Below are 21,430 nucleotides of genomic sequence, written 5' to 3' on the forward strand. Positions count from 1 at the left end.
ATGTTCTATCTCCTAAAAATAAACAGTACATACAGTAATCTGTAGTCATCCTGATGAGCTGGTGACACTAGAACTTATTTCTAATTCTTTGTACCATGTCCTGGAACTCACTTCCCTGGAGCTGGGGTGCATAATGGTGACCTCTGCACCTGCCCTCCAGTGCCTGTGAAGCAGATGCCTGCTCCCTGGTATTGGGGAGGAGTCTACAGGGGTCCCCCAGCCTTGAACTGCAGTGTGGACTCTCCAGAAGCTGAGTCACTGCTGGTCCTCCTCTCAGGTGAGATATGAGATACAGACTAGTCCTGCATCAACCACAGTTCATGTCAGGAACTGTCTCCAGGCTCACAGCCTCCACTGGACACCAGGGATCTGTCAGTTACCAGGAGGATTCTGTGGGCTGAAGCCAGGATTCTGGTGCCTTTGTCCCCTCTGCTGTTTTCACTTCTCTCTCTTATTTGATTACACCCTAGTCTCTTGTCAGACATTTTGTGTCCTTATGTATTTTTAAAAAATAAAAGTATCGTATAATTTTTGTAGGCCATGAATGTTCAAGCCCTATGATTCTATTTCTGTTTCAGATGCCCTACTTCTTTTATAAATACACCTCTGCAGTGCATGGTGAGTGACTACATGCATCATGGGAGTTGGTGCAAGTAAGTAACACATCCCGATTCTTTTTCATCCCCTCCCCGCCCCTTAGTCCCCTTCCAGTTACACATGGAGACTTCAATCTGCAGTCCAGCCTGTGTCTCAGCCTCAGACATCCTGAGTTTCTGAATTTGATTGTGAGGTGACCCTTCTATCCTGCCCTTCTCAGAGTCACCTTCCTTCCATCCAAAGGAATCAGGGTCTCCCAGCTGGGACCCAGAGCACTGAGACTGCAAATGATATGCAGTGCTGAGCAGTGCACAGAGGACTCATGCCCCTGACTGGTGTGTGCACACATCCCTTTTAGCTCTTGTGTCCCTGGGCACAGTGATCTTCAGATCACAGCTCCTGCCTCAGTGTTTGAAGAGGAGCATCCTACGAGGCTGGAGCCTTGAATGTTTTAGTGGACATTTACACTGCACATTTTCCATGTTGTCTTCTCAGTCTCACCCCAGGTCTGGCTTGGGTGCACGCATTTGCTGTCTTAACCACCTCCCCAGAACTCAGTGGACCCACAGGATTCACTCAACAACAGTCCCATCAGCTTTAGAAGTCTTCCTTTTTAATGTTTTTGTACCTATCCATTTATTTAAACATCTAACTGGCTGATTTCTTAGTTAATTAAAAGAAACCCTTTCAGAATGTGCTTCTTACACTCCCTAGGAGAGTTGCTATTTGTGTCCTTTTGTTCACAGTTCTGTGAGGCAAGAAATAGTTTTTGGCTCCTCTGCTTAGCTGCTAGCACTGTGTGGGCCAGGCTTGCTCTGAGACAGCTTTATGCCATAAGTGTCGGCATCACTACTTGAACACAGCACTATTTTCATGGTTGTATGTTATTCCCCATGGTCCTCTGTTGCCCCACATGGAAATCTGTTCATCACAAGTAGTGTGCAATATTTATACAAACATTACAATGTCATCTCCTGTGGACCTCTTTGTTTCTCCACAGGTCTTATGGTGAATCCAAAAAGAATAGCTGTATCAAGGAATCAACCAAAAACAAAATGCTGGAGAGGCTGTGGAGAAAAAGGAACCCTTCTCCACTACTGGTGACAGTTCAGACTGGTGCAACCTATATTGAAATCAATATGGAGATACCTCAAAAACTAAAACTAAGGTTCCATTTGACCCACCTTTTCCCCATTTAGGTATCAGTGATTTATGCACATCAATGTTTATAGCAACACAATGTGTAATACCTAAATATTGGACTAGCACAGATGCCCATTAATGGGAGAATGGAGAAAGATAATGTGGTTTTCATATACAATGGAGTACCACTCTGCCATAAAGAAATACAAAGGAGACATTTTTAGGTAAATGGACACACATTTAAGATCACATTGTTTGTCTTTTCTGAGAAACCAAAAGCATAAATAAGGAGCAAAGTTGATGATACATATTGGGAAGTAGGAAGGATATGCTCAAATGAGACAGGGAACAAAGGAGGGAGAAGGGGAAATGGAAAGAAGGGAAAAGGAAAAAAGAGAATAGAAGAAAAAAATGGAAACAAAGCTTTTGTAAAAAGGATTGGAGGAAGGATTGAAGGGAGGAGAGAGGCATGGGGAAAAGAGAAGAATCAAGATAGATTATGTACAGGTACAAATTTCCTATGATGAATATGATCATTATGTATATCTAAAGTGTACCAATAAAATCAATTAAAAACCACCAATAGTATGGTGAAGCCCTCACCCCCAGGGGACTGCATCTGGGGACCTTCAGGAGGTCTCCTATGTTATGGGAGGTGCAGAAGAGGCCCCCATCTGTTAGGCTTGTAGCCTTTGAAGAAGGAGACTCCCCCCACAACCTCATCAGGTGAGGACACAGAGAAATGATCTGTGGCTTTCTTTTTTATTTTTGAGACAGAGTCTCACTATGTAGTTCAGGTTGGACTTGAACTTACTATTGAGCCCAGGTTGACCTTGAACTTGAAGCAAGCTTCTTGCCTTGGTCTAGTAAGTACTGAGCCTACAGGTGTGTGTCATCACACCCAGCCAAATGCTGGCTCTCTACAAACCAGGAAGATAATGCTTAATGGAAAGCAAACACTATTACAACCTTTATGTAGCACTTTTCAAGCTCTGGATCTGTGAGAAAATAAATACTTGTCTTACTCCATGCAGTACCAGCCCTAGTTGACTAATATCTTTACTACATGATGTCACTCTTCCTTATTCATCCTTCTGTATTTTACCCTAACTTAAAAACTGTCTTTCACTAAACAATGTAAAGTTGGAATAAACAGTAAATGTTTTCATATGTTCTACATTAAGAAGAACATTTTTATCTCACAAATGGAAAGTATCTCCATGAGATACTTCCAAACTAAATATAAGCTTGGAAAGCAATTGTGCAGAGGCTAAAAAATAAACCACAGGGTAAGGTTTTGGATAGTGTTGTGAACAATAATAGTTTTCTTTACATTTGAAAAAAAAACTAAACAAGGTAAAGTAATAATCATTGTTAATACAATCAGTCTTATTAAGAAAAGTGGATGTTAGAACCTCCCTTGAGCTCCACATTGTATATCTACTAGGAAAGAGGATCTTGTGGTTATGACACATTTTTAATGATTGCAGTCCTGGAAAATACTTGAGGATCAGAAAAAGCTTCCACAGATCAGAGTGATGAATGCTATGCAAAGTTTCAAAAGAAGAGAAAGCAAATCCCAGGGTTATATATCCATTAAATTTGGGGATCACCTCTGGGAAATCTAGAAGAGAGTAATAAACAGTTTGTAAGCAGTTGGAAAAAGTGTGGCCAGCAGCACAGCATATGGGTTAATTTGATGCACACATGAAAAGTGGCTCTTTGGGGAGAGTGGAGTGGGTACTTTTGAAGGTGGCATGGATGCAGGGGATGTCTAGTCTGGGGCTAAAGCACAGTGTTTATACCCAGAGTTGGCATGTCTGAGCCCAGGATCTGCAGACATAGAACCCAGACTCCTTAGAGCCAGGGATGAAAGTGCCTCTGTCCTCAGCCTTCTGCAGGAGTGATCCAGAGGCTGGGCCTAAAGGTGTCCTCAGGGCATCTCAGGGCAGGAGGAGCTCCCACCTCTGCCTCCCTGTCACATCTGACTCTGCTGTTACCTTAAATCCTATGAGTCAGTGCCTGTTCAGCTCTGCACACACATTAAGCACTTAGGGAGAATCTGTGGAAAAGCTGACAACATGAGGTTTCCCAGCCCTGAATTTCCCTACATTGTCTCATCTTCCTTCAACATGGAGGACATCAAGACCACAGAAATACAGTATAGCACAACTCTATCAGTCACTGAAAAATTGGTTCAAACATCAATTTTTACTAAACTACTTGTCTCCACCATTGTGTAAGATATGGAATGACTAGGGTTTATGTTCTCTGGTCTTGTTTTGTATGTCTTTATGTGACATTTAGTGTAGTACTTGACTCTTCCTACAGGTTCCATAATTTCCTTGGAGGATTATCATTCTCTGTCTCTCCTCTCGTGTGTGTGTGTGTGTGTGTGTGTGTGTGTGTGTGTGTGTGTGTGTGTGGCTACAGCCTTTTCCACTAGTATTTATCCTCTATTATTTAGAAATTTATACATACTATCAGAACCAATAATTTCTTGCTCTTGAAAACTACATTTCTGAGTGGGGAATTGAAGTCATTATTTTGTTTAAGAAATCAGTCTCCCCATGCTTTTATTTTTGGACTTATGTTTTTGCCTCTCAATATCTATAACAACCCAGCTTCATTAGGAAAGTGAGGAAATCTATTTCACCACTGTTTATGAGATCTTCTAGAAGAGAAAGGAATTTCAGCACAGGCTCAAGCCAAATCTCACCCTCTCATATATTTATTGTTGTTGTTTTGGTGCTGTGTGTTGAACCCTGAGCCTCCCCCACACTAAGTGCACATTTGGTATGGAGCTACATCCTGACTCCTACCAGTTCTTTTTATCTGAGATCCAGGAGAACCAGGTGTGGAGACATGAGAATCCTGCATGAGACATTGAGATCTAGGCAGAAAACACAGACTGTCTTCAGAGGGCCTGGATTTAGTGGAGAGTTGCAACTCATAAAAATCCATAGGGAGTTAATAAGAATCCAAAGGGGGAGAGGCAGGGGGAGAGGCAGGGAGAGGGAGAGGGAGGGGAAGAGGGAAAGGGAGAGAGTGAGGGAGAGGGGAGAGGATAAGAAGGAGGAGGAGGAGGAGAAGAAGGAGAAGGAGGAGGAGGAAGAAGAAGAGGAAGGAGGAGGAGGGGGAGGAGGAGGAAGGTGGCTGCTCACTTGGGAAACGTCTTGAGATTTATTCCCTTAGATATTGTGAGTATTAGTATGTAGTGACTTTCTTTGCCTCTTCTGATCAGTTTTGGCTTTGAAGTCCACTTTGTCTGGAAATAAGATTGTGACCCCTGCTTGCTCTTATAGTTCTGATTGTGAAATATTGTTTCCCATAATTGTTTTATAGTGTATAATTATTTTGGATTAAATTTCTGCAACAAATCTTTGAATTTTGCTTTTTCACCCAGTCTGCCAATCTGTGCGTTTTGATTGGCGGTTTGAGGGCACTGAAGTTATTACTGAAAGGTATTGAATCATTTGTATCATTGCATTATTTTGCTGTTTTTAATTACTTTATTTTGCCTTTTGGTTGAACTCATCCTGCCTGGTGTATTCATTACATGAAACTATTTGGTATTATTGGTTATATTTTCTCTGTACTGTATATTTTTGAGAATTTCTGGGGTCCTGGTTTTGCAGATATAATTTTAAGGGCTTCTTTCTTATGAAATGTCCTTATTTCTGCATCAATTTTGGGGGGGATACCTTGAATCTAACTTAAGACCTTGTGCTTTCCAGGCAGGCATGGCACCACTGAGGTACATACATGTCCCTTTGTTTTGTTTTTTGAGAAAGCATCTCACTCTAAGTTAAGTTGGCCTTGAACTCACTGTGTAGTCCAGTGTGGCCCTCCAACTTGCAGCAATCTTCCTGCCTCAGCCTCTCAAGTGCTGAGATTACAACCATGTGTCATCATACCTGCCTTGACATCAATTTTGCAAGAAAGTTTTTCAGGATATTTTGGTCTGGATTGAAAGGGATTTTTGTTTGTTTTCAGGGCCTTAAACCCTTCACACCAAACTCTCCTAGTCTTCAAAGTTTGTGATGAAAAATCTTTTGCAATCCTAATGAGTTTAACTTTATACTTGATTTTTTTTTTAACTTTTCCTGACAGCTTTTAAGATTTTAACCTTGTATTAGCCTTCTAGGATTTTGATTATGATGATTTATGAGGTGCTTTGCCACTTGTTATAATTATTTAGAGTTTTGTATGTGTTACTTAACTATATTATGAGTTGTCTTCCCATACTTGAAAAATTTTCAGCTATGATCACTAAACATTTTTTTAATTTCATGCATACTGACTGCTAATATTCCAGTAATTCCAAGTAGTCTTAGGTTAGTCTTTTTTTTGCATCATCTAGTGTTTGCTTGATCAATTTTCCTTGGTATTTGTTGTTTTAAGATATCTCTTAGTATATTTTCTTGTGCTTCCTATCTATTTTCAAGATCTGGCACTCTCCTGACATTGATCATTTATACTGCCCATATATTCAACAGACTCCTTTATCTTTGTGTATTAAGTTTGGCACCTCTTTGCAGACTCTATGTCTTTGGTAAAATTGTCCTTCATGTCTTTGTGTGGTTTTGGTTAGCTCTTCTACATTTTACTTGATTCTTGTTTAACCATATTGCTCAGTTTTTAATTCCACTATTGGCTTTTTTTTTGCATCACCTTTGAGCTCACCAAGTTCCTTTGCTTCCTCTTTGATAATTTTGTATAATTCAGCTACTTGGTGTTTAATTCCACCCCCATAAGTGTCTCTTGGATCTATTCTGGGAGAGATGGAAGTCTTTGAAGTATTTTGTTGACTTTTTTATGTTCCCTTTTTGTGTTGAAGGTTGAGGTCAAATACAATGAGAAGAGTTGTTGTTGGGAGACGATCTCTTTAGGTTCTGTTTTCCAGTAAGATGATCTTGGTTTTATTTGTTAAGAGGTATTGTCTACCACTTTAACATGTTCAGTTTAATTAAGTTGGAACCAGTATTGTGTTATATGGAGATAATTACTGTGGCTATCATAGCATTCACAGATTAAATCATATATCACTCATGTACATTAAAACTTGTTCTCGTAATTTTTCTCTTTTATCATTAACCCTCACAGACTGTACTATATTTCTATTGGCAATTGGGCTGGACTGTGATGGGATGGGGGAAGAATTGGGGGTGGTGAAAAAGAAAGAGGTAAGTCAGTAAGAAGAGAGGGAGATAAGAGATATTTCAGTAGGTAAATATAGAAGGTCAGACTCTGTTAGAATAATTTTTATAGCTGGAGTAAATGACTAGTGTTGAAGAATCTTAAAGAATAATTGTGGAGGCTGGAGGAGAAATGGAGAGGGAGGAATGTATAACTAGAGATTGAGGAAGGTTGTAACAATGTTTATAGTTAGTTTTTGTTGAATCTTCTAAGCATATTTCCCCTGAGAGTTACCCATGTGGCTTCCAGTGGTCCAACTCAAGTTAAAGCACTGGTCAATTCTCATTTGCTATTGGATAAATATGGAACTTACAAAAAATATGTTACAAAAAAGTTGAAAGAAGAGAGAAAAGAGAAGGTGTTAGGAAAAACTAGGACAATCAAATATGACAGAATGTAAAACAGAGAAAAGGCAGACTAAGAGAAAAAAGAAAAAAAGGAAAAAACCCTAAAAATAAAAATGATATTAATAAAGTACCAAGTGGCAAGCCCTACTGAGGTCCTGAGTTGCACAGAAGATGCCAAATCAAACCGCTGCAGACAGGCAGGTCTGCCCCCACCCTACTGAGGTACCCAGTGAAATGGAACACACTGAATCAGCCCGCTGCAGACAGACAGGTCTGTACACTCCTCACCAAGGTCCTGAGTCACATGGAAGATGCCGAATCACCCTGCTGCAGACAGGCAGCCACCTGGTTCCACACTACAAAGATGCAGAGGACACAAGACCAACAGACCAAGGTACTGAGTCCTGCTGTTCCTGGACCAGAGGTAGGGGCTTCTGAGCCATTGTTCCACTGCTCCTGGTCCAGAGGAAGAGGCTTACTGGTCAGCATCCCTCCTGCTGCTCCCAGCCCACAGGAAAGGGCTTTTGGGTCAACATCCCTAAGGCTGCTCCTGGCCCCTGTCCCACCTCTCCCACCTCATAGGAGGTAATCCGGGCAGGTGCTAAAAGCCCCCCGGCCCCAGTTGAAATGAGAAAACACATAAATAACTCTCAAAACCAGACTTTCAGATGACCTACAGCAACCCCAAAGGGAAATGAGATGGAACACTCTGATACTCAAACACCTGGAATCACTGAACTGGCAACAAAAGGGCATCTGGAAAAAATGAAATCAGAAATAATTTCTCAGATAACAGGAGAAATTGTGCCCCTAGTGCAACACATGATTAATAAATCTAGAGAGGAGCTCAGGAACATGATGGAATCCCAACATAAGAAACAAATGGAATCCATAAAACAGATGTAAATAGATTTCCAGGACATGAAAAACTCCTTTGAAAGTCTACACAGCAGAATGAGCCAAAGTGAGGACAGAATTTCAGATATAGAAGATAAGACGGCAATTTGTGAAAAGAAAAGGAAAAATTGCTTCAGAATTATAAGGGAACATGAGAAATCAGTCCAGCAGCTGCTAGATGATGCAAAGAAGAATAACATAAGACTGATTGGGCTTAATGAAGAAACAGGAGTGGAGACAACATAAAAAATCTCTACACAGAAATAATGGCAGAAAACTTCCCAAGCAGGGGAAAAGAGCTTGACATACAGATAAGTGAGGCATATAGGACGCCAAATAGCCTTGATCAAAAAAATCTACACATAGGCATATAATTGTTAAGATTCCAGAAACACAACAGAAGAACAAAGTTCTCAAAGCTGTCAGAGAAAAGAAACAAATCACATACAAAGGAAAGCCCTTCAGAATCACAGCAGACTTCTCAACACAAACCATCAAGGCAAAAAGAGCTTGGAGTGACATATTCCAAACCCTAAAAGAAAACAGCCTCCAACCCAGATCGATGTACCCTGCAAAACTATCTTTCAAAATGGATAGAGAAATAAGATACTTTCATGACAAAGAGCACCTTAGGAACTTCCTGAATACCAAACAAGCACTCCAAAGAATTTTACACAATATCCTAGGAACAGACATTGAGGATCACAACCGCAGGCAGCAAAGCAGGATGAACCCATCTGGCATGACAAGAAATTAAATGTAAAGGGGGAGAACCCAACAAAAGAAACAGTCATGTCAATGACAAGTCAGTACATTTCAGTTATAACCATCAATATTAATGGTCTGAATTCACCAATCAAAAGAAAAAAACTGGCAGGACGGTTCAAGAAGCAAAATCCAACAATATGCTGCATACAAGAAACACACTTCATTCAAAAGGAAACTCATAGAAATGAAACTTAAAGGGTGGAAAACAATACTCCATGTGACAGGAACATGAAAAAAAGCAGGAGTAGCTATCCTCTTTGCAGATCAAGTAGATTTCAAATCAACACTGATTAAGAGAGAAGAAGAAGGACACTACATCCTTGTAAAGGGAATAATCCAAGAGGAAGAGATGACAATCATAAATATCTATGCACCAAACACTAGTGAACCCAACTATATAAAACAAATACTTACAGACATGGAAAGTCATATATGCACTAATAAAATTGTAGTGGGGGACCTCAACACCCCACTGTCACAAACAGATAGATCAAATGGACTAAAAATAAGTAATGAAATACTAGAACTCAATTGAACTCTGAACAAATGAACTTAACATGTTTACAGAGTCTTCCACCAAACAAAATCAGAATACACATTCTTCTCAGCTGCACACAGGTGGTGTGGTCTCCAAAATAGACCACATACTCACACATAGAACATGTTTAAGTAAGTGCAAAGGAATTGAAGTTATCACCTGTATATTATCAGACCATAGTGCTATAAAATTGGAGATCCATAGCAAAAGAAACTCAAAAAATTTTATAAACACGTGGAAATTGAACAACACCTTTCTGAATAACCAATGTGTCACAGAAGAAATTAAAGAAGAAATCAAACAGCTCCTTCAATTAAATGACAATGACAATACAACATATCGGAATCTATGGGACACAATGAAAGCAGTCTTATGAGGGAAATTCATAGCAGTGAATACGCATATTAGGAAAACAGAACAATCCCAATTAAACAACCTGATGCTGAACCTCAAGCTTCTAGAAAAAGAAGAGCAGGACAACCCCAAAGCTCATACAAGGGAGGAAATTATAAAGATCAGAGGAGAAATCAATGCAATGGAGACTAAGAAAACGATACAAAAAATCAATGAAGCCAAGAGTTGGTTCTTCGAAAGAATCAACAAAATTGACAAATCTTTAGCCAACCTTGTCAGAAAAAGGAAAGAAAAGGCCCAAATCCATGCAATTAGGAATGAAAAGGGTGAAACTACAACAGACCCAGCAGAAATCCAGAGGATCATCAATACCTACTTCCAGAACCTATATGCCAATAAGATGGACAACACAGAAGAAATGGACAGATTCCTAGATACATATGAATTACCAAAGTTGAACGAAGAAGACTTAAAAATTCTGAACAACTCAATATCAACCAATGAAATTAAAAATGTAATTAAAAACTTATCACCTAAGAAAAGCCAGGGCCCTGAAGGCTTCACTGCTGAATTCTACAAGACATTTAGAGAGGAACTGCTGCCACTACTGTTTAAACTCTTCAATGAAATTGAAAGGGAAGCAATACTCTCAAATTCATGCCTGGAAGCAAGCATCACCTTGATCCCCAAAGCAGAGAAAGACCCAACTGAAAAAGAGAACTATAGGCCAATCTCATTAATGAGCATAGATGCAAAAATCCTTAATAAGATAATGCCAAACAGAATGTGGAAAATCATCAAGAAGATCATAGACCCTGATCAAGTGGGATTCATCCCAGGGATGCAGGGATGGTTCAATATATGAAAATCAATCAATGTAATACACTACATCAATAGAGCCAAGGACAAAAACCATATGAATATCTCCATAGATGCAGAAAAAGCATTTAACAAAATCCAACATGCATTTATGATATAAACCCTACAAAAATTGGAATAGATGGACTCTACCTCAAACTGATAGAAGCCATCTATGAAAAACCGGCATCCGATATTATACTAAATGGTCAAAAACTGAAATCCTTCACACTAAAATCAGGAACAAGACAAGGATGTCCACTATCACCACTCTTGTTCAATATACTTCTGGAAACAATAGCCACAGCAATTAGACAAGAGAAAGAAATAAAAGGAATAAAGATAGGCAATGGAGAAGTCAAATTGTCATTATTTGCAGATTACATGATACTCTATATAGAAGACCCCAAGAACTCCACCAAAAGTCTTCTAGACTTAATAATCAAATTCAGTCAAGTAGCTGGTTACAAGGTCAACACACAAAAATCATAGTTTTCCTCTACACAAATGACAGACTCACTGAGAGAAAAATAGGGCAAATAATTCCTTTCACAATAGCATACAAAAAACTGAAATACTTAGGAATCAACCTAATGAAAGAAATCAAAGACCTATTCCCTGAAAACTATGGCACTCTGAAAAGAGGGATTGAAGATGATATCAGAAAATGGACAGACATGCCCTGCTCCTGTGTAGGAAGGATTAATATAGTGAAAGTGTCCATACTTCCAAAACTGCTATATAGATTGAATGCAATTCCAATTGAGATCCCAGCAGCATACTTCATAGACCTTGAGAAAACAATCCAAAAATTCATTTGGAACCAGAAGAGACCCAGAATAGCAAAAGCAATTCTTGGTAACAGAGACATGGCAAGGGTATCACAATCCCCAACTTGCAACTATACTACAAAGCTACTGTGATAAAAACATAATGGTACTGGCAAAGAAACAGACCTGAGGACCAGTGGAACAGAATAGAAGATGCAGAAACAATGCCAGACACACTCAGCCATCTCATCTTTAATAAAGGAGCCAATCACCCTCACTGGAGGATAGATAGCCTCTTTAATAAATGGTGCTGGAAAAATTGGGCTTCAACTTACTAAAGATGAAAATTAGACCTGTATCTCTCACCATGCACTAAACTAAAATCAAAATGGATTAAAGATCTAAATATTAAAATAGAAACTCTGAACCAGGTGGAACAGAGGTTAGGTAGAACCATTGAAGACATCAGCGTAGGAAATGATTTTATGAACAAAACCTCAGTTGCCTGTGAACGAGCACAAACAATCAAGAAGTGGGATCTCTTCTTATTAAAAGGCTTCTGCACAGCAAGAGAAACCACCAGCAGTGTGAAGAGACAACCCACAATGTGGGAAAAAATTTTCACCTGCTCATCCTCTGACAGAGGTCTACTATCTCGAATCTATAAAGAAATTAAAAAGATCAGACCTCCCTAATTTAAAAACCCAATCCAAAAATGGGCATCTGAAATGAACAGACATTTCTCACACAAAGAAGTAGAAATAGCAAATAAATACATGAAAAAATGTTCAACATCGCTGGTTATTCGAGAGATGCAAATGACAACAAGGCTGAGATTCCACTTCACTCCAGAAAGAATGGCTGCTATCATGAAATCAACCAATAACAAAGGCTGGCAGGGCTGTGGGGAAAGAGGAACCCTGCTCCACTGCTGGTGGGAGTGTAGACTGATGCAACCAATGTGGAAATCAGTATGGAGATACCTCAAAGAACTAGGACTAGAAGTCCCATTTAACCCCGCTATTCCACTGCTGGGGATCTTCCCCTAAGAATTAAACGAATCATACCACAGTGATATATGTGCACCCATGTTCATAGCAGCACAATTTGTAATAGCTAAAACTTGGAAACAGCCCAAATGCCCATCAACTGGAGACTGGATAAAGAAAATGTGGTTTTTTAATAAATTGGAGTACTACTCAGCCATAAAAAATGAGAAATTAGAGACATTTATAGCTAAGTGGATACACATTGAGGCAATACCCTTAAGTGAAATAAATAGGACACATGAATAAATTCTGAATAGTTTCTCTGATTTGAGAAACTGAAAGTGTAAATAAGGACTAAATGTGTAATGGGTAATGTGAACTGGGAAGGAACGTGGCAAAGATGAAGGAAGTGGGAGGGCTAGGGGAAAGGATAGAAGCGAATGGGATAAATATGAGAAAATGGAAAAATAGGAACAAAATCTTTGTAAATAGGGAGGACTGGAGGGGTTGAAGGGAGGGCTGGGCAAGGGTGAAAAATAAGAACTAAGAGAGACTATGTAAAGGTGAGAATTTCCAATGATGAATGTCATTATATTGTATACCTAAAATGTACCAATGATTAGAATGAATAATCAATAATGCAAAATAGGAAGAAAAGGTGCAAAGGGGTAGGGTTAGTGTGAGGGGCAGGGGAAAGGAAATAAGGGAAAGGAAAAATGATGAGAAATGGAAGTAAAGTCTTTGTAAATAGGGAAGGGAGGAGGGCATGAAGGGAGGGCTAGGAATGGGGAAAAAATAAGAACCAAGATGCATTATGTAAAGGTACAATTCCCAATGAGAAATGTAATTGTGTTGTATACCTACAATGTACCAATAAAATAATTTAATAGAAAAATAAAATAAAAGTAAAGTAGCAAGAATATTTTTAAAAAAAGAGAATATAAAACCAGAACAGACAAGGGGGAAACAAACAAGAAGCCCACACACAACTGATATACCATGGAGCCAGAGTGTCCACATGGCTCCCTTCATGCTGTCTATGTAGTTCCACTGCAGTTTTCCCTACAGACTTCATAACCACCTGACTGGGCATGGTAGAGGCTGTCAGGGTCTGTGAAACTGCCTCCTGGCAGCAAGCCATGGGTCAGGTGTGCCAACTGCATACCTTTGTCTCTGTCTCAAAGTTGAACCTTCTGAATTAATTTGGAGGAAGAGCATGTAGTGCAGTTTGCCCAACACCAAGTTCTCTGGTGATCTCCACCAGTGACCATCCCTCTCTTACCCCTCACTGCAGGGCAACTCCTGTGGTCATCTCCACACTCTTCCTCAGGGGCCTTCTGACCTGTGTAGTAGCAGAAGCCCTCAGCTCATGCAATGGTTTCTGTTCCTTCACACTCAGACATTTACCCACCCTTGGTCCCTGTCCCAAGAGCTCTGCTTTCCAAACTATGGAGCTCAAAACAGTCCCCAGTCTCAGCAAAAGGGCTGCCTTTCCCATGTGGGGAATTGGTGCTGGGAAGGATTTCAAGCTGTTTCAGATCTCTCTGGTGCCTGGGGAAGCAATAGGAAAGTGCCCACTCTGTCCAGCTCCAGGGAATCCCTCCCCTTCCTCATGTCTCCCAGAATGAGATCTCCAAGCCCTTCCCTGTGAGCACTGGGCTAACCAAAGTTCAATGTGTTTAGCCTCTCTGTGCTTATGGTGTGGGGCTTTCCTTTTTGTCCCTGAGTGATGGGTGGTGGTGAGGATGCTTAGGAGGGTGCTTGGGGAGATTTCCTAATTTTATCTGGCTGGCCCTCCCTTTCTTTGTTTGTAGTCCATGTTTTCCCTGGGCCCTAAGTGCAGTTCACCCCATGCTGGATTTCCCATTCCTTCCAGGTGGGAGGGAGGGAATGTCAGAGCCTGTCCCAGAAATCTGTCCTCTGCAGTGCTGCCTCCTTCCCTCAGCCTGTTAGAATCATTCCCAAAATGGCCCTGTAGCTCAGTATTAATCAACGAACAGGTTTCCTCATTAATCACTCTAATCCAGGCTGTGCACTTAATTTCTTCTCAAACTCTAGACTGCCATGTGGAAGGCGTTACTTTCAGATAAAATTCCATGCTCTTTTTCCAGTTTACAATAACTCTGGGCTTCTTGGGATTTAGAATTACCATCCTGGTCCATTGCTTCTCCCTGGAGCTGATAATCTCCCATGCTTAACCTGTTTTAGTGGAACCAGGACCTCTCTTTGGGACCTGGGGATAGCATTTAAGACTGTTTCATTACTTTGCACTGTGCTCAGCCTTTTCAATTTTCCTATATTCCCACTTTCCTTAACAAGTCTTTCCTGATTTCTGGAGGTCTACTTTTAATTCTTCAGGAAAAAGGAAACAACACAAGATCCCAGGCAGTGCATTTATCAGGTGTCTGGATTCTAGGTCCCTGGAATCCAAATAGGCTATATTTTGCTGCTGGTTTTACTCTGCCATTTTAAATCTCCATGTGTATTTGTTTTGGTTCCCTTTAATCTGGTCTGTGTGTCTGTTTTGCACCAGTACCATGCTTCTTTTGTTACTATGGCTTCCTGGCCAAATTTGATTTGGGGTATTGAGATGCCTCCAGACTTTCACTTTTTACTTAGCATTGCTTGGCTACTCTGTCTTTCCTGTTTTCACATGAATTTTAGGATTTGTTTCTACTTCTGTGAAGAATCTCATTGGAATTATAAAGGGGATTGCATTGAATCTGCAGATTGCTTTTGGTGATACAGCCAATTTATTAATATTAATTCTGCCTCTCCATGAACATGAGAACTCTTTCATCTTCCAGTGTCTCCTTCAATTTCCTTCTTCAGTGTTCTGAAGTTTTCATTGTGGAAGGCTTTAACATCTTTGTTTAGATAGACCCTTGTATATTTTATTTTTTTCAAACTATTATGAGTGTAATTATTTTCCTTCTTTCTTTTTTAGTTAGTTCATTAACGGTGTATACAAAAGCTATTGATTTTTTTACTAGTACATATCTCAGTGCATAATGCTCATGTTCATCATGGGGAATTTTACATATACATAATATATTTTACTTTTTTATTGTCCTCTTCCCCTCTTGTTTCCTCTCTGAAAATATTCTTCACTTCTCTACTTTCAAAAGCTCTATCTAATTTTGTATCTTGCATTTGGCTTTTAAAGACTGCACCACCCCGGGATTGAGGGATCCTCTTCCATGCTGTCTTCACATCTTTGTTTCTCAGGGTGTATATGAGTGAGCAGAGCACTGGGGTGATAACATCATAGAAAAAGGACATGAACTTGGCCTGTGTGCTATGGGCAGGGGGCTGGAGGTACATGTACATGGAAAGGCCAAAGTACATGGTGACCACCAACAGGTGGGAACTCCACTTGCTGAGTGCATTGTACCTTCCTTCAGCTGCAGAAAACTTCAGGGCAGCCCTGGCAATGAAAGAGTAGGAGATGAACACCATGAGGGGAGCCCCTAGTGCAAAAGAGATGGATCCTAAAGCTAGGGCCAGCTCATTAGCAGAATTGACCCCACAGACCAGCTTGATGAGTGCAGATACCTCACAAAAGAAGTGGTCCGGGTTGTGGTGGCCTCAGAGCAGGAGCTGGAGGGTGGGAGTGGTTTGGAACAGAGAGTTCACCAGTGTTCTGTACGAGGAGATAGCTGCCATATGCATGCATACCCAGGACCCATACCGAGAGTGTACTGGAGGGCCTAGCAGATGGCCACATAATGATCCATGGCCATCATGTCCAGCATGATGCATTCATTGCAGCCCATTCAGGTGAAAATATATGCCTCTTTGATGCAGCCCCAAGGAGCAATGTTCTTGTCTGGTCCCCAAGGGTGAGCAGGAGCTCAGGCTCTTTTTTTTTTTCTTTTCTTTCTCTTTCTCTTGCTCTCTTCCTCTCCCACAATGTTCATCTCACTTTTTGTTTCCGTTCCTGCCCTAATTTGGATTTCTTCTTTCTTTTTATTTTCTTCACTCTTTTCCCTTCTCCCAATTGTCCTTAGTTTCAAAGGAAAGTGAATACAGTTTCTAGCTTTCCTATTGCTGCTAAGTTGCTCTGTTCTTGTCTTTGTTGTTTCATTCTGTCTTTTCCTCTTGTCTTCAACAGTTCCCTAGAGATTGCATGATCTTCGTGTGTCTTCTGGCCTCACTTCTAACCTTTCCCTATCCTTCTACCTATCACTCCCTCCCTCCCTAACTTCTTCTAATTTCCCATCCTGAAGGGTAAACTTGCTATATTGAAGAGTTTATTCACTATAAACATATTTTGGGCTGGTCTTTGATTTTTATTTAATTCACACATAGGTGATAGATTAATAACTACCACAAATTGTAATTTTCTAAACTGTACTTTATAGTATTGTTATTGCTGATTTTATCACTTGGGCCCAGGTGTTGTGATTGATCTAATCAGTTATTCTTCTGGTATAATGGAAATGAGATTGCCCCAGAGTCACTAGAAACTCAAAAACAGAAGACCAGCTACATTTGGAAGACACTTTGGAGAAATCCTTCCATAAGTGTTCTAAATATAAGCAACAATGATACCTACAATAAGAAATATTGAACTATTAACCCTGGAATTAAACCAAGGACAGTTCCAACAACAAAAAAAGAAATGAGAAGACATTTAAGCAAGGCATAGTCCCAAAAGTCCAGATCAGCAAAGGCAAATTGTGGGGGAAATGAGGTGGAAAATTCTGATAATCAACCACCTGGACACCCTGAACTCATAGCACAGGGAGTAACAAAACAAGCAAATGAGGCTGTAGAGAAATTCAAAACAGAAGTAATTTTTCAGATAACTACAGAGATCATGAGTAGAATAAAAGCCATGATTAGAGACTGTAGAACATAAACACAAAATAATACATGAGTTCAGGATCATGATGGAAGTCATGAATCCCCAGCATATGAAAGAAATAGAAACCATGAATACACAACATAGGAAAGAAATAGAAACCATGAAAAAGATTCAAACAGATATACAGGAGAATAAAAACTCTATTGAAAGTATACACTGCAGACTGAGACAATCTGAAGACAGAATATCAGATATAGAAGACAGGATGGCAGACAGTGACTATGAAAAGAGAGATCTATTAAAATTAGTAGGGTCCATGAGAAATAAATGCAATAGCTCCTAGTTAATGCAAAGAAGAAGAATATAAGAATGATAGGAGTCCATGAAAAAGCAGGAGAAATTACAAATGACATAAAAAATAACTGATAACAGAATTAATGACAGAAAACTGCCCAAACAGAGCCAAAGTATTTGACATACTGATAAGTAAGGCATATAGGATTCCAACTAGCCATGATCAAAAAAAAAAATTCTACACCTAGACATATAATAATCAAGATCCCAGAAACCCAACAGAAGAACAAAATACTACAACCTGTTACAGAAAATAAACAAATCACCTGTGAAAGAAAGTCCATCAGAATCACAGCACACTTTTCAACACAAACCCTCAAATCTAGGAGAGCCTGGGGTGAGGTATTTCAAGCACTAAAAGAAAGCAACCTCCAACCTAGACTGATGTATGCTGCAAAACAACCTTTCAAAATTGATGGGGAAATGAGTTACTTTCATGAGAAACAAGACCTGAGAAACTTCATGAATACAAAATCAGCACCCCAAACTATTCTAAAAAATATCCTAGAGAAAGACAATGAAGGTCACAACTCCATGAGGCCCAAAAGAGCAAATCCATCAGGCAAGGCAAGAAATTAAAAGGAAAGAGGGAAAAATAAAAAAGAGCCAACAACAGGAAAATAACATGACAATGACAAGTCAGTACATATCAGTTATAACCATTAATGTCAATGACCTTAAATCACTAGTAAAAAGAAACAGACTGGCAGAATGTATTAAGAAGCAAAATCCAACAGTATGCTGTATACACAAAACACACCTAGTTCAAAAATTAACTCATAGACTGAAAGTAAAAGGAGGGAAAACAGTTTTCCATGCAACAGAAACCTGGATAAAAGCAGGGGTATTTATCTTATTGACAAAAAAATTAAATTTCAAACCAAAAGTAATTGAGAGACAAAGAAGGTCACTATACCCTTGTAAAGGGAACAATCCAAGAGGAAGAGATGACAATCATAAATATACATGCACAAAACACTAATGCCTCCAAGTATACAAAACAATTATTACAGGATATGAAAAACCAAATAAGCACTAATACAGTTGTAGTGGGGGACCTTAATACCCCACTGTCATAAATAGACAGATCATCTAGATAAAAGATCAGCAATGAAATTTTGGGGAAAAAAACAACCTTTTGAACAAATGGACTTAATGGAAGTCTACAGAGTGTTCCACCCCACAAAATCAGAATACACATTGTTTTCAGCTGCACATGAGTCATTCTGTAAAATAGACCACATATTAGTTCATAGAAAATGTTTCAGTAATTACAAAGGAATTGAAGTTATTCCATGCATATTATCGACCATAATGCAATTAAACTGGAGATCAATAGCATAAGAAACTTCAAGAACTTCACAAACACATGGAAATTGAATAGCACTGTCCTGAAAAAAGAATGGGTCACAGAGAAAATTAAAGAAGAAATTAGACAGTTTTTCCAATTAAATGATAATGCCAATACAACATATGGGAATCTATGGGACACAATGTAAGTAGTTCTATGAGGGAAATTCATACCACTAAATGTCCACACTAGGAAAACAGTGAGAGTTCAAATAAACAACCCAATGCGGAATCTTAAGATCCTAAAAGAAAGCAAGACAAACACAAACCTTGAACTAGGGAGGAAATTATAACGATCAGAGCAAAAATCAATGCAATGGAGACTAAGAGAACAATGAAAAAAAATCAATGAATCAAAGAGTTGGTTTTTCAAAAGAATAAATAAAATTGATAAAACCTTAGCCAATCTTGTCAAAAAAAAGGAAAGGAAAGGCTCAAATCCATGCAATTAGGAACGAAAATGTTGAATTCACAATAGAGCCAGCAGAAATCTAGAGGACCATCAGTGCCTACTTTAAGAACTGGTACTCTAATAAAATGGAAAGCACAGAAGAAATGGACAGATGTCTGGATACATATGCATTACCAAAGTTTAATGAAGAAGATACAGAAATTCAAAACACCCCAATTACAATGACTGAAATTGAAGTGAAATTAAAAATTTACCAACAAAAAAGCTCAAGTCCTGATGGCTTCACTACTGAATTCTACAAGACTTTTAGAGAGGAACTATTGCCACTACTATTTAAACTTTTCAATGAAATTCAAAGGTAAGCAATATTTCCAAATTCCTTCCTGGAAGCAAATGTTACTCTGATTCCAAAACCAGGTAAAAACTCAACTAAATAAGAGACCTACAAGCCAATCACCCTAATGACTAAAGATTTAAAAATCCTCAACAGTATACTGGCAAACAGAATACGGAAGGTTATCAAGAAGATCATACCCCCTGACCAAGTCAGATTTATCCCAGGGATGCAGGGATGGTGCAACATATGTAAATCAGTAAATGTAACACACTATATTAACAGAACCAATATAGTGAAAATGGCTGTACTTCCCAGGCTGGTCTATAGATTCAATTCAATCCCAATTTAAATTTGATCAGCATACTTCAAAGATCTTGAGAAAACAATCCAAAAGTTCATTTTGGAACACGAAGAGACCTAGAATAGCAAAAGCAATTCAAGACAACAAAGGCAAAGTAGTGGCTATCACAATCCCCAACTTGAAACTATACTACAAAGCTACTGTGATAAAAAACACTATGGTACTGGCTAACAAACAGACCCAAGGACCAGAGGAACAGATTAGATGATGCAGAAACAACTCCAGACACACTCAGCCACCTCATCTTCAACAAAGGAGCCAAACATCCTCACTGGAGGGAAGATAGCCTTTTTAATAAATGGTGCTGGAAAATTTAGTTTTCAACTTGCCAAACATTTAAAGTACATGTATATCTTTCTCCATGCACTAAACTAAAATTAAAATGCATTAAAGATTTAAATATTTAAACAGAAACACTAGCCTGGGAAAAACAAGATTGGGGTGAAGCTGGAGGTGTTTTGGATGACTGTATACCTCACTTTCCCTGTGGCTATGTTCTGGATCTCCAATCCTGATGATTGGTTTGAGAGTTGTGTCATACAGCACAAGAGAGAGCTATGGCCACCTGAGAAAGAGGGCCAGCACCAAGAGCTGGAAGAATTCAAAGAGAGAATCTGGAAGCAACAGGAGTAGAAACAGTTTTGAGCTGCCCAGCAGAGCTCCTGAGACAGACAAGCACTTTAATCCCAATCCCTCTGCCCACAAAATAATGCAGACTCACTTCCTTCTTAAAAAAAAATGGAAACACAAAACCATCTGAAAAAGGGATTAGGTAGAACTCTTGTAGACATTGGTGTAGGAAAACATTTCATGAACAAAACCTTAATTGCACATGATCAAGCATAAAGAATCAACAAATGGGATATCTGCTTATTGAAAAGCTTCTGGGCAGTGGAAGGTTCCCACCCACTGAACTTACCCATAGAGCCTGTGACTGGGCAGCAATCCACTGGATTCACCCTCCCCCCACTCCTCTGGCCTCTTGGCTGTACTGACATCTGATTCCACACTACAAAGACAGAGAGGACAATGGACCACGAGACCACTGTACTGGGTAAGTCAAAGCAATCATCACCTCCTATCAGATTTGGGACTATCTTCAGGAGAAGGGCAGCTGGAACCTGCAGTACAACTGTGCAGAGTTCCACCCTACCAGAGGGCAGAGAGCTCAAATTGGGACTTGCAGCCAGAAATCTGCCCGAATCTCATGGGACTGTGGCTGGCTTACTGAGACTCATTGATTTATATCTGCACACTGCTACCCATGTTGTCTATTGTGACAACAGAGACATACCCTGAAAGAGGCCCTACAGTTTTATTCTATTTTTTATTTCTAAAATTAGTAT

At 39.5% G+C, this 21,430-nt stretch overlaps 1 pseudogene; it reads left to right on the forward strand.

The window, feature by feature from the left end:
- Nucleotides 1-174: 174 nt before the first annotated feature.
- On the forward strand, nt 175-20,750 carry LOC110347500 (protein PET100 homolog, mitochondrial pseudogene; annotated as a pseudogene).
- Nucleotides 20,751-21,430: the final 680 nt, after the last annotated feature.

The sequence above is a fragment of the Heterocephalus glaber genome, unplaced genomic scaffold (genome assembly GCF_053883595.1).
Source record: "Heterocephalus glaber isolate CG9 unplaced genomic scaffold, H.glaber_assembly_v1.0 deba00001806, whole genome shotgun sequence".
NCBI lineage: Eukaryota > Metazoa > Chordata > Mammalia > Rodentia > Bathyergidae > Heterocephalus > Heterocephalus glaber.